General features: G+C 38.0%; 1 long non-coding RNA gene across 1 annotated transcript; it reads right to left on the reverse strand.

The window, feature by feature from the left end:
• Nucleotides 1-2,022: 2,022 nt before the first annotated feature.
• On the reverse strand, nt 2,023-5,630 carry LOC121053088. Its single transcript, XR_005810740.1, has 9 exons — nt 5,477-5,630; nt 5,244-5,399; nt 4,850-4,929; nt 4,470-4,582; nt 3,976-4,103; nt 3,131-3,171; nt 2,553-2,620; nt 2,397-2,464; nt 2,023-2,281 (listed from the first exon to the last, which is right to left on the reverse strand). It is a non-coding gene; the product is annotated as an uncharacterized LOC121053088 (long non-coding RNA).
• Nucleotides 5,631-14,481: the final 8,851 nt, after the last annotated feature.

Raw genomic sequence — 14,481 nt, forward strand, 5'->3', positions numbered from 1 at the left:
TTCTATAAACCATCTCTTCTTTGCCGACGACTCCTTTATTTTCATGAAAGCGGAAAGAAAGGAATGTGTGAAGGGGGTATTGCAGCTGTATGAAAGTGCATCCGGCCAGGAGATAAACTACCAAAAGAGCAAAATCTCCTTTTAAAAAAATGTGGAGTTGGCGGTTCAAGAGGATTTGGCTGCTGTTTTTGAGGTGGAGAGGGTTGATAAGCATGATAAATACCTAGGGTTGCCAACTAAGGTTAGTTATTCTAAAACTGAAGCTTTCCAGTTTATTATGGAGAAGACAAGAAACAAAATGAAGGGTTGGAAGGACAGAATGTTGAGTGCCACTGGTTAGGAGGTTATGATAAAATCAGTGGTCCAGTCTGTGCCCACCTATGTCATGAGCTGCTTTTAATTACCAAAGCACCTTTGTGAGGAGATGCATAGATGTATGGTGGAGTTTTGGTGGGACGACACGGAGAAAGGTAGGAAGATTCACTGGTTGGCTTGGGATAAAATGTGCATTCCTAAAGCTGATGGAGGTCTTGGTTTTCGGAACATGGTGGATTTCAATCATGCCCTTGTGGCTAAACAAGGGTGGCGGCTAATCCGGTACCCAGATTCGTTGTTGGCAAGAACTCTCAAAGCTGTGTATTATCCATATTCTGACTTTATGCATGCAACTGTTGATCCGGGGGACTCCTACACTTGGAGGAATCTAATTAAAGGCAAGATGTTTTGGCAAAAGGTCTGTGTTATCAGGTTGGTACAGGTGACAGCATATCGGTGTGGCTTGACCCTTGGATCCCAAGGCCCCATACTTTTAAACCGGTCACACCTGTGATGGAAGGCTTAGAGGAACTTAAAGTTGCAGATCTTATTAACTGAGAATCTAACGAGTGAATTGTGGAGATGCTCGAGGAGTTATTTTCTCCTGATGAAGTTGAGTTGATTGTTAAGATACTGCTAAGTATGCGACATCCTCCTGATCGGATTGTTTGGCATTATGACAAGCGTGGGATTTATAGCATCAAGAGCGGATATCATGTCACTAGAAGACTGTCCTCTCCAGTATTTCAAGCATCTACCTCAGCGGGACAACCAGTTTTGATGGCGTTCTGGAAGAAGCTTTGGAGGGTGAACGTCCAACCTAAGGTCCGTTCCTTTATTTGGCGTTTAGTGTGTGGCATTATACCTACCAAAGAAGCCACTATGCCAATAATAGCTTCAGATGACAGATGATATTTGTCGTCTGATAAGGAAATTATCTGTTGTGTATCTAGCTGCCGTCTCTTATGGCATCAGACGACAGATCATCCGTTGTCTGTCCTCATTGAAACAACATAAGTTTAGCAATACTCTGTTGTCTGAACAACCCAAAATTGAAGGATTTCAGACTTTCTGTGGTTATTAATCACATACAACGACAAATTAATGTTGTTCAAATGAACTACAAACTACAGTTTTAATAAAACTGCTGTTGTCTGACATTTAATAAGAACACATTTATATGTTGTCTGAAGTTACCAAAATAAAAGCTTGTTTAACAATCTGTTGTCTGAATGAATTTGTAAAGACATTTGATTGTTATTTGAAATTCACTTAAACTGGGTAAATTATGCCTCATCTGTCGTCTAATTAGTTTTAAGAATTTATTTGTATGTCTTTTGTCTTGTATTCCAACTACTGCTTTAAGTATTTATGTTGTCTGATAAACAATATAACTATATAAAATCATGTACTTTTGTAGTTTGATTGAGGTCAGAAACTCACTCTTCTGTTGTTTCAAGCTAGCACATTTGAAATATAGATAACTTGTTAATTCTGTTGTTTGATATAACAAGAAACAACATATTTTGGTACAATTTAGTTGTTCATTTTCATGTTGAGCCAACATATGTTGTAATCTTGTGTTGGTTGTTAACCATATGGACATCATTCATTTTGGAACAATACAAAAGGCTTGTTATATATATATATATCATCAAAGTCAAAAAGCTTGAAGCCAATTCAAAACCTAATTTAAGAAAACACCAAGCAAAACTAGATTACTTCTAACCCAATAATTATAGAATAATATTACTCCATTGCAGTATGTTTGCAGCTAGCTGTGCCACTTCTTATCACTTGATATCCTTCGTACCATTGCGAAAAAAATAAATGTTGGGTCAGTGACAGCTCTTTGTAGTAGGCAAAGACCAAAACTGCATCAGCATTCATCCTCTCCCCTACAAAGTTGCAACGCTTTCATTAGCTACCTTCCTCAATGGTTTCAAAGATCGCAAAGAACACAAATCTGCATAACAAAGAGCAATCCAAAATCTATCATACTCTTACAAATCTTCATGCTATAAATAATCTTACTAAGCAGGCATTAATCAAGTTTAACCAAAAGAGCTATAAATATATACATGTATGCATATTCCATAAGTGCTTTTGTTACTCTAGCTTCTATAGTTTCTCCTTGCTCAGTCACATCCTACACAAACAATAAATTTTTTTGTGAAAAATCACAATTTAGAAAGCTAGAAGTAGAAAAATGTAATAGAACAAATGCATTTACTCACCAATTTTACTCCCTTATATGATTCCATGAAAAGCCATCTAAAAGCTAGGTTCATTTGGTGACATCCCTCTGCAACGTTACAAAAACCATCTTATATGGAGTTACATTCAACCACCCAGAACATGGACCCAACAAAAGCCATCTAGAAGCCAGGTTCTATTATCTATTCTTGATCTTTTATGATTGCAGTAATGAATATTCTTTTTGTTTTTTTTGTTTTTTGAAACGGGTGTAGTAATGAATATTTAAATGCCCAGAAATGATTTCCAAATAGTCTAAAAAGCATACGAGATACAGGTGATTAGTCAGTGGCATTTAATTATCTTCAATTCACAAATTTAAATGGTTTCAATGTTGTCATTTTTCTTGGATTTAACAAGTAATAAACAACATGACCCTTGACGCCATACAGATCAAACACAAGAACTTTGATGCTAAAGCAATAAACTATCACAAGTTTATAACAGAAGGCTAAGCTTGTAGGTTTTGGTAAATTAGTTTTATCCTAGAAATTCAAATGAACATAATTGTAACGTAGGTATTAGCATTTCACGACCATGTTGGATTATAGAAAAGTACCTGAAGTGTGATGGCTAATTTATCTTGAACTATCCAAGTTCCTGGACAGTTGACAGAGTTTACAAAGTCAATAAAATAAGAAACACTATCGTGTAGATTGACAAAATAGTGAAATACTGGACACACGTTTTCACTACAAATGAAAACTATGATGAGTCAAAGAGATGTCCCATATTTGGGACTTCTTCAAGTGTTTCCAGTTCAGTCAATGACAAATAATGTATAGCTATAACATAAATTTACCTGCTTGAGTAACTAACAAGAGAAGACAAAAATATCATAGCACCAGATAAACAAATTATGGCCCTGGAAACTTAACTTTCCTAGTGATGGGTAACATCCATGCACTCAATTTAATATTCTTAAACTCAAACCAAAAGAATATAGTAGAAGAAGAAAATGTTGAGAGTATAAAGTCAGATAAGAGAAAATGGGACTTCGACTCATAAGAAAGGTAGACTATGCTTGGAATCTAATAGAATCGTCTTAATACTTTTAATAGTATATAAGTTCAAATTGTCAGGGTATAACAAGAGAAAAGGAGTGAACCTGAGAGAGCACAGAACATTCTAAAATGCAATGTATTAAGGTTCAATTTGAAATGAAAATCAAGAATTTCAATTAATACTAATAGTGGAGTGGAGCACCAATAACCTATACAAAATTATACAATGCCTTCTTAGAAGAGGATTTGACAAAGTAGCACAAATATTTTCCTATATTTTATTTCTCACTGGTCATTGTGGTAAATGCAATAGCTTATATATTCTCTAAGTTTTCCATGCAAAGTAAAAGAAACAAAGGCAACTGAACATCTTATAAAGCAGCATTTAGCAACTTATCACCTTTGCAAGGCCACCAAGTAGGATCACAGACTTTTGCCTCTTTAGACCCATTAGTCCTGTGTATGTAGCTTCTACAATTGTTGCCTTGTTGTCATCAACCCAAGTTACCTCATGGATATCCTTGCATACTGCATAACAACACTAAACCAGTGAAAATATATAAATTTGAGCCACAGGCAAAGTTAAAGGTATGCTAACAATCATTGATATTACGATTTCAGTCTGAAGAATAGGAACAAAGAAAAAAATCACCAAGTTGAACATAAATTCATATAGAAAACAAGTATCTTTCTCTTCTCTTTTTTGTCGTTTCCTGAAGTAAACGACGTTGCCAAATGTGAGAAATTTTGTTTTTGATAATGGAGACAAGCAGAAAATTAAATATCCAGAGTCCCAGACCTACAAACAACTTCCATACTGTACCTGAAAGGAACTCATCTAGAAGTACATTCTGACATAACAGTTAGTAAAAAGCAAACAATGCCAGAGATTACCTTAAATGATTTCATCTGAGTGTTAACTGTTTGCTTGGCAAACTTAGCTGCCTTCACTTCCAACTTTATTGGAATGAGATCCTTTCGAGTAGCTTGGTCAAGGGATTGCAGAACTATATAATTCAAATGATGCAAGTTAATCTCAGGATTCCACTAAATGGAAAGCAAACCTAGTCTACCTAATCTTGATTTCAAGTAATTTAGGCCACTTTAATTAGGATAAATAAGAGAAGAGAAAATGATTAAGGCCCCTTGATTTCAAGTCAATTCATTCACTGTATTATGAACACAGTTTGCAAATATTAAATGAAAGAGCAAAGGATTGGTTCTATAGACCAGTGCCTAGAGTTATAGTTTTTAAGATAGTTTGAAAATTGTACCTCATAAAGGTGAGATAAGAGAGTGCCGGTGGTCTTTTGGGCAACCAAACAACAAACCGTAAACACTAATGTCCCAAAACCTAAATTAAAATGAAACCCCAAAAATGAAAATGAAACGCATTCATCAAAAGCTAAATTACAAACAATCTTGAACCAACACTCAACCCAAATTTTATCAAACAATGAAGAAGACTTGGAAAACAACCGATTCAGAGAAACCCATGGACAATCTTACCTGAATGAGATGAGAAGATATTGTCCCAACAAAGTCTAATTTTTTGATTTGGGGATGACTAATTAGAAACAAAATAAAAAATCGCAAATTGAAAACAGAACCCGAGCTTGAAATTCAACGATTTGAAGAAAAGGAGTTAAGAAGTTGAGTGAAACAGACCCGGTGCCGAAGTTGAGAGCATCATTCAGATTCAGAGGGTGTGGGTGTGTGCCTACACATTCCAGAGACATTCCCTACATCTCCCTCTTCAGAACAACGCATACGCCCATTACCCCATTTATTTCTCTCCTGAATCCCAAATCTTAGCTATCTCTCCTGAAATCCCAAATGTTAGATATCCACAATGTTACAAATATTATGGAGAAAGGAAAAGAAGAAGAAAAACACAATACCTAATTGGGGGTTTTTGAAACCCTAGAATTTTCACTTCAAATTTGATCTGGGGAGGCTTCACGTTAACGTGTTTGAAGGAAGCTAGAATCCCCGACCGAATCACAAGAAGGACGAATTGAAATGGAGAATCTGCAGAGAAGCTAATGATAAAAAGTTCGGGGTAGGGGAGTGAAACTTTGGGGAAAAGAGGGAGAGATGAGAGTAGGACTAGATCTGTGAGGTCCCTTTTGTTTTTTTTATCTTTTGGCCATTATAATTTCATGACGTTTTCGATATGTTGCTATGGGTTGCTGCTGGGTTTGTTGCTTTGGGTTGCCGCTGGGTCGAGATATAGCTAGGCGCGAGAGAATGTGTTTTTGATGTTTTGAGTTTTTGACTAGTGTGGGAAAAACAGGGCTTGCTAGGGCATCAATTTGATAAGTCTACGTTGTAACAAAAAATAATTTTTGGACACACAATGAGAAGTAATTTTCCTGTTTCACTCAGACAACATAAATTTGTTGTCTTATTTTGTCAATTGAAAGTTAGAATTTCTTGGTTTATTCATACAACAGTTATCTGTTGTTTGAATTTTTCAAAGTTGGAAAAAATGAACTAGCATGGATTTTCATGGTATTCAGACAACACAATTAGTTTATTATGTCGTCTAAAAAACTTGAAACATGTCAGACGACAGAAAACAAGTTTTATGTCATCTGAAATGTGTTGTCTGAAGGCATTATTGGTATAGTGAGCGTTGAGTAGCAAAAGAGTCCAACTTCCAGAGAAGGTATGTGTGTTGTGCAAATGCAATGTAGAGATTGATTTACATTTATTCAAAGATTGTAATGTGGTGGCATGCTTTTGGCTCTTCGGTGCACTTGGCCTGCGAGCAAGGAACCATCATTCAACTTCTTTTCGTGCATGGATCCTAGATATTGTCACGTCCTGAATTTCGAATCAGAAATGCGAAACTCAACAAGCACAAGAAGAATAAACATAAAAATTTTCATTTAGACTAAGCAACAAACAAACTGCACTCACAATGTCAATACCGACTCGTTCTCTAGAGTCAAATATCACATCACCAAGTGTTTACAAATTAAACTGAATAACAATTCAATAAGTAAACGCACCCTCCACACTCACTACACAGTGGAAGGCTAGAACCAAAATACCTTACTACGTCCAAGCTACGACAGCAACAAAACCTCAGCTTCGATGATGATTACACTGACCTGCACATTAACCCCTACACCATGGAATAGTGCACCGGGTTGAAAAAACAAACCCGGTAAGCTTTTGCAAGCTCGTGTGAGTAAACTCAATTAAAATGACTCACGTTACACATGCTCATAATTTCTCAACTCGTGAGATAAATTAAAGCAACAATATTTAACTCTACAAAACACAACCAAACATACAATCACACCAGGTGAAAATTAGTAATCCCTGCATAGAAAATTAGTTTAGGAGATCCCTAAAATTACACAACTCAAAATCATAGTAATCCCTGCGTGTATTTTAGTTCAGGAGATTACAATTAAATCAAACAATAGAATTTGTTTTGAGCGACCCCGATACCACGTGACACCGAGAGGTGTTTTGGGCGACCCCGATATCGAGAGGCATGTTGAGTGATTCCAATGTCGAGAGGTATTTTGGGTGACTCTGAGGCCAAGAGATGTTGAACTTGTTGATACCGAGTTGTAGATGCCGAGAGCATAGTAAGAAACTCCAAGAGTTGTAATATTAAGTAGTAGATGTCGAGAGCATCTTGAGAAGACTGGTGAATTTAGACAGTTGTGTGCCCTGGGCACTTGGAGTGTCGAAGTTAAAGCAAAGCTTCTTATTTAGATCTAGAAAGGCAAGATGCAAATACACCAGACGCTTCGTCGCTGGCTATTCCCAGTTGCCGAGAGCACCGCTTGGGAGAATGTGAGATTCAGTTTCTCTCTCCTTCGTCTCCCCCATATACAAACCCAGAATCACAGCTTCCAGAGACCAAGATGTGTGATGATGATGATAATTACTTGGAGAAGAGAGGATGGGAGGGTGGTGTCTTGTAGTAACGGCTGGTAAAGGAGGCAGAGTTCATGGGTGCCCAGAGAAAATTTCTGGGTGTCCGAGGCGACGGCGCGTGGGTTGCTTTCGAATGCTATCAGACGACTTGGAGGCCAGGTCGAACTCATCGAAGGTCGGTGGGTATAGCGGTGGTGTATGTGAGGCACGCTGGTGCTTGTGGAGCAGTGGTTGAGGAGAGAGAGAATTTCAGATCTAGTTTCTCTCTCCTCAAAACTTACTGAACAGAAACCCAGAAGCTGAAAGAAGCTTGATTTGGTGTGTAGAAGGTGAATATCAAGAGAAATATGTGGAGAAGATGAACTATTGATGTGTGCAGAGAAAGATCCGAGAGGGGGGAAAACATTTGTTGCTCGGAAAAAATTTCAGTGAAATTGCTCGTGGTGAGCTCATGGCACCACCGGAGGTCTCCTTCTAGCGCCAAATGTTTCAGTGGTAGAAACGGGGTTGTCGTGAGAGCTTCCACCTCTGATATCTGTACCTGACAACCATAAACAGAGGTCAGAGGGAAGACCGGGCTAGCCGGCCTTTTACCCTCCGATGCCTAAGTCAGATACATGTAAGAATGTAGACTAGGTAAGAGTAAATGGAGAATGGTGGCTTACCTTGATTGAGTGGAGAGACATGTATTTATAGTGTGGGGATGGGCTTCTCACCCCCTTTATTTCCAATGTGGGACTTGGTGTGGCCTACCAGATACCTCAAGTGCATGGTATCGGCATCGTCTTTGGGAGTTATCGGCATTGCTTCAAGTGGCTAACGAGCCTTGTGCTTCTGATACTTGTGCCTGAGAGGTATCTATACCAACAGAATTCATAGTAATCCAAATCTCACTTATAAATTAAAGAAAGAACACCAGAAATATTTTCTGATAACTACGTACTCATGATGCAGCAACACAGTACCACCATGACCATACACATACGACAGACGACATACTCATGATGCAGTAACCCAGTTACCACCATGACCGCAAGCATACGACAGACGACGTACTCATGATGCAGTAACCCAGTTACCATCATGACCGCACGCATACGACAGACTACGTACTCATGATGGAGTAACCCAGTTACCACTATGACCGCAAGCATACGACAGACTACGTACTCATGATACAGTAACCCAGTTACCACCATGACTGCAAGCATGCAAACAGACTAGAGCTCTACTGAATCGTAACCTGTCACCTCGGCCGAGGTTTAGCCTTACGATATTTTTGCACCCAGGTTACCACTGTAACCTATAGACTTCAGACCCTTCAGCCCTAGGAACAAGACATTTAAGGAAATCCCACACGACTCACAAATGTCACTCCATAACCCCAAATCACTCTTCCAACAATATAAATCATCAAATATACCTCCGGCATAAGTAAATGTTCAATTCAATAATGTGAATGAAATCACCAACAGTCTACATATCACAATGCCACACCATCCAAATATATATATTCCACGTAAATATATATATATATATATTTATATATATATATATATACAGTCATTCATGCAGCAATGACCATTAATACCAACTATAGTTCATACATATTAAAATCAAGAAATTCATTTTATACTTAAATTCATTTTTTTTACCTGTGAGCCGTAGCCCTATGAACCGTAGTCGATCGAGTTCATATTATTTCAAACAAATCTTTATTTTCGAAAATGATTTACAATTATCAATCAATTCCGAAAATTAAATAACTCGGTTCGTAAATGAACCATGTGAGATTTACTCACCTCTAAATCCCGCAGCGTCTTCTCTTACAGCTGAGATCACACAATCAACAAATGTTCGCCCAAAACAATTCTGTCAAACACCTAATCACATACAATCTCAACTTAGCACATAATCCACAAAAACACAATTATACGATGATCCAACTGTTGAATCCTCATCCGAGACCACACAAAGTCATCAGAACACTTATACGATCAATATATCAAATCTACAAGTCGATCGGACGGCCGGATCCTCACGGATCGAAAACCAAATGAACCGAAAACCCTAAAACCCTAAAATTCATAACTTGCTTATACGATTTCCAAAAATTACAAAATATATATCGAAATGATTGTATCGATGTGTAGATTAAAAAGAGAAACATAAACTGTTCCTGGGGTGGCCGGAACCTGCCGAAAAACACCACCACAGTGGCAGCGCCGCCGCCGGCCCAAAGTCAAAATTTGACAAAACTTCCAACATAAAAGATCTTCATCTCAACTCTAATTACAACTTTCATAACTAGCACAAAGTCTGAATTGAAGCCATATGGCCGGAATTTACCCCGCAAGTTTTGAAAACCGATGAACCCTAAATTCCCAATCTTCTAAATTCGAGCTCCACAGGTTGAATCATTGTAAGCCACCTTGAGAGAAAGCTTCTACGTCCTCTGGGCTTCAAAAGCCCCTAAGAATCACTTCCTGAGGTCGCCAGAATTGTGAGCTCCGATCTAGGCGATTTGTAGCGCCACTACCTATCTTTCCAGCCTTGTAGTGCAGTGCATGGGCCAACCCATGCAGTGAAACTTCCCAGACTTGGTGATGGGACTGAGGTGAAGAGAATGGAAGAAATGATTCGTCGATTGGTGGCTGGAGGAGGGAGAAGGAAGCCTGTAAAGTTGGCTGGGCAAAATTGGGCTTGGGACAGAAGAGAGAGAAAAGTTTCCCATTTTGGAAACTTGATATTTTCTGATTTTTTTTTGGATTTTTCCTATATATCCCAAAATGGAAAATTTTTTCGATGGCCATAACTTCTTCATACGAACTCCGATTCTCGCATTCCGTATATCCACGAACTCATATCAACGCGTTCTACAACTTTTATGAAGAAAGTTTTCACAAAATCTAAACGTATAAAAAGTCAACCCTTGAATCAAAGCATTTCGAGTGAATAATTGTCCGAAATACTTCCGCTCCACCCTTGAACCACTAAATCGTTCTAACAAACACTTAATTAATTCCTGAAAACCATTAGAATTTAATAACGAATTTTCGGGGTCTTACAGATATGGTGGACGTACTTCCCATGCAACAAGTGTGTATCTTTTTCATGTCTCTTTGGACTATATGGGTAGAGAGGAATCATATTGTGTGGAATGGAAGCATATTTAATCCCATGCATGCTTCTACATGGTCAAACCACCTTCTTTTGGAATACCAACGTTTGCATCCAATTAAGGAAGTAAGGTAGCCTAGGAGAAGGGAGAAAACAAAGTGGGCCTTCCGTCCCAAAGGTAGACTCAAGTTGAAAATTGACGGGTCATTCCAGCGAGATGGAGGCCGAGGTAGGATAGGTGTTGTTGTGCGGGATTCTCGGGGTAAGGTTCATGCTTCGTGGTCCAAGCTTCTACCGAATGCAGGTTCTGGTTTTCAATGTGAAGCTTAGGCCTGTAGAGCAGCTTTGCTGCTAGCTATACATCAAGGATGGCGTGAAGTTGAAGTTGAGAGTGACTCGTCGGTCTTAGTACATGCTCTGAATTACCAAGGGGAGGACAACTCAGAGGTTAGTCGAATTATTGATGATTGTAAAGATTATATACTTGCTTTTGATGCTATTGTAATTCGACATATCTTTAGAGAAGCAAACAGTGTGGCAGATAGACTTGCCTATTTTGCTAGTTTAGGTCATGTTTCTAACCTATATTTAGGGGAGGCTCCTGATTATTTACAGGATGTCCTCTATGAAGATTTTTGTAATGCTTCTATAAATGCTCGGGGTACAGGTATTACGTCCCCCCCCCCCGGATGCATCAATCTATATTAAATAATAACATGGGCGTGGGGATGAGCCTCCCAGCTTGATTGGGTTTCAAACCCCTTTTCGAAAGAAAAAAGAACCATAAGTCTCTAAACTTCCTTTACATTATTAAACAATGAAATTGCAATAGTGGATGAAAAATTAAACCCAGCTCCCAGATTCTAAGAAACAAATCTAAGCAATCTTCCTCATTAAATTCATGAAATTCCTAAGGTTTAGCAAAACTCAATTGAAATCAAACCAACCCATTACAAATTTACACCCAAAGATTCAGATAAAGATTGGAACTTTCAGAAAAAAAAAAAAAAGAAGAAGAAGTGCTTGAGGCCACCATTACCATCTTCTTCTTGTGTTCTCTCTCTCTCTCTCTCTCTCTCTCTCTCTAGATCTCTCTCTCTCTCTCAGATCAACACCATAGACAAACACCATGAAAACCCAGCAGCCTAATCTTAAGACCCAGCTCTTCTCTTGTGGGTTCTTCGACCACTGTACTAGAACAGTCCTCGGCCCTACCATGCCTCATCCTCCAACTCTCCCTTTCTCATCCACCGATCCATTACCACCTTCATGCAATGTAAACGAAGCCTCGTATATTAGAAATTGTAACAAATATAAAGTCTCGCATATAGCATTTTGTAACACACTTACGTGTCTCACAAGATGTCATATGCGAGGAACGAATTGTGTCGCATATTTTAAATTCGACAATCATACAAGCCCCGCAGATGGAATATGCGACATAAACGAAGCCTCATATATTAAAAATTGTAACAAATATAAAGTCTAGCATATAGTTTTTGGTAACACACTTTTGTGTCTCACAATTTGTGATATGCGAGGAACTAATGGCATCACATATTGAAAAAGCGACAACCATGTAATTTTGTCACGTGTTGTTGTAGAATTAGAAAATTTGAGAGAGATTAGGTTGAAATTAACAATGGCTGCTTCAACATAGATTATAACTATATTGAAGTGTCAAGTTATCGCATTTTGAAGTGTCAAATTAATTGATATACATTGACACCTTGTAACATGCGTCATGCCTAGAAATTGAAGCAAATATTAGATTCAACTAAAAACTTAACTCTTTAGTATGAGTAAGGCTATGGTATGTTAATATTTCTCATACATCAACTATTTTTATCACTTTGAGCACTCATTTTACCATTTTAAGGACTTATTTTACCACTTGAGGACTCATGTGGTAACTAAATTTTTTTACCACTTTAAGGACTAATATTACTATTTTGAGGACTCATTTTACCACTTTTAAGGCAATTGTATGCATGTCATATGTGAACACATTGTAGAATTTCCCCATTCAGGTATACTTTACAATCTTCAACAATGAAACCTACCTCAGAGAAGTCCTCCATGCTTCCATTAAGTCCATTAACCACCGCAACACAATCAGTCTCAATGTCGACCTCTGTCATGCCTTGGTGAATAATTAGAAGGCGACCTACTCTCATAGCCTCACACTCCATGTGGAATGCAGATCTAACCCGAAAAAAAGGGCGTGCAATTGCAGCTAAACACACACCAAACTCATCTCTGATGATTGCCCTGATTCCATCTTGACCCGTAGCTGCTAAAAAAGCACCATCCATGTTCAATTTGAGTCTACCACTAAGGGGAAGTTGCCACTTAGTCCTCCTCCTAGGCTTCTTTAACAGCTTGATAGTCCTTTAACAATTTTGAGGCCCAGGCTGCTGTATTGAGGGGGTTAAAAGTACTGCCCTTCCAAAGAACATTATTTCTTTCATTCCACAAAGCCCACAGTAGCATGCAAAAGAGGTCCCTCTTAGAATGAGACAAAGAACCAAAGACATGCAAACCACCACCAAACTGAGAACGTACCTTTAAATTCAATGACCCATCAACCAAAAGACAACCACTCTTTTACACCCCATGAAGGCATGCACATCGTCTTCCAAGTGACCACCGCCAAAAACACAGCTAGCGTTGTCTTCCAAGTAATCAAGTTGTTATTAGTGTTAACACTTCACTATTACAAGTTTGAGAACTATTTTACCAATAAAATAAAAAATTACGGTAAAATGTCGTAATTTAGTTGTTATAAGTGTTAATATTTCACTATTACAAGTTTTCATAACCACTTTACCAATAAAACAACGAATGTGTTATTATACTAGTAAAACCTAATATATCAGTAAATTGGCGGTGAGTAGTCCTTTATGGTGTAATGAGATTGTCTATTTTGTAATTACTATTCTTTAGGAATTATTTACTTATTTGACGATATTCTTGCCTGATTTTATGACAATTGAGGTCCAAAGTAGTGACCAAGATTTTATTTGTGGTAAATCTTCAATATTACAAGTTTGAAAATCATTTTACCGATAAGACAACGAATTGTTGTAAAAGTAGTAATCAAGCTTTTATTTGTGATAATATTTGATATTACAAGTCTGAGAACAATTTTACCAATGTGACAATGAATTGCTGTAAAAGTGACAGAACTTCATGTATATACAGTAAATGAGGCACGAGTCCTTAGTTTTGTAATAAAGTTCTCTATTTTGTAAATAATGTTAAAGGAAAAGCACATTATGTGCATTCGTCAAAGAAACTGACGAAGAGGAAATCAAGGAATTGCAATCACATCACAAATCAGCATTTACAATCATCATTGTAATTGATGTTAATCGATACTTCCATTGTTTTTAAAAAAAAAAATTCGATGCTTCCATTGTAATTCTATCCCTATATAAAGGGGCTATGGAAGCTGCCCCCGAGGGGGAGACTCAAGCTAAAAACTGATGGTGCTTTCTTTAGTGAGACTGGTAAAGGCGGAATTGGGACAATCATTAGAGATGAGAACGGTGTGTGCGTAGCTGCCATTGCTCGTCCCTTTTCCCATGTTCGATCTGCTATTCATATGGAATTTGAAGCTATGAGAGCAGGACTCCTACTTCTCATTCACCAAGATATGGATAACGTGGAGATTGAAACGGACTGTACCATGGTGATTGATGCACTTAATAGAGACACAGAAGATTTATCTGAGGTAGGATGTATTATAGAGGATTGTAAAGCTTATTTGCGTTCAATTCCTTCTTCATCACTCTGCTCTATTTATCGTGAAGCAAATGGTATGGCACATAGATTGGCCCATCTTGCTAGTGTTGATTACTTAGATGATTATTGGTTAGAT

The sequence above is a fragment of the Rosa chinensis genome, chromosome 5 (genome assembly GCF_002994745.2).
Source record: "Rosa chinensis cultivar Old Blush chromosome 5, RchiOBHm-V2, whole genome shotgun sequence".
NCBI lineage: Eukaryota > Viridiplantae > Streptophyta > Magnoliopsida > Rosales > Rosaceae > Rosa > Rosa chinensis.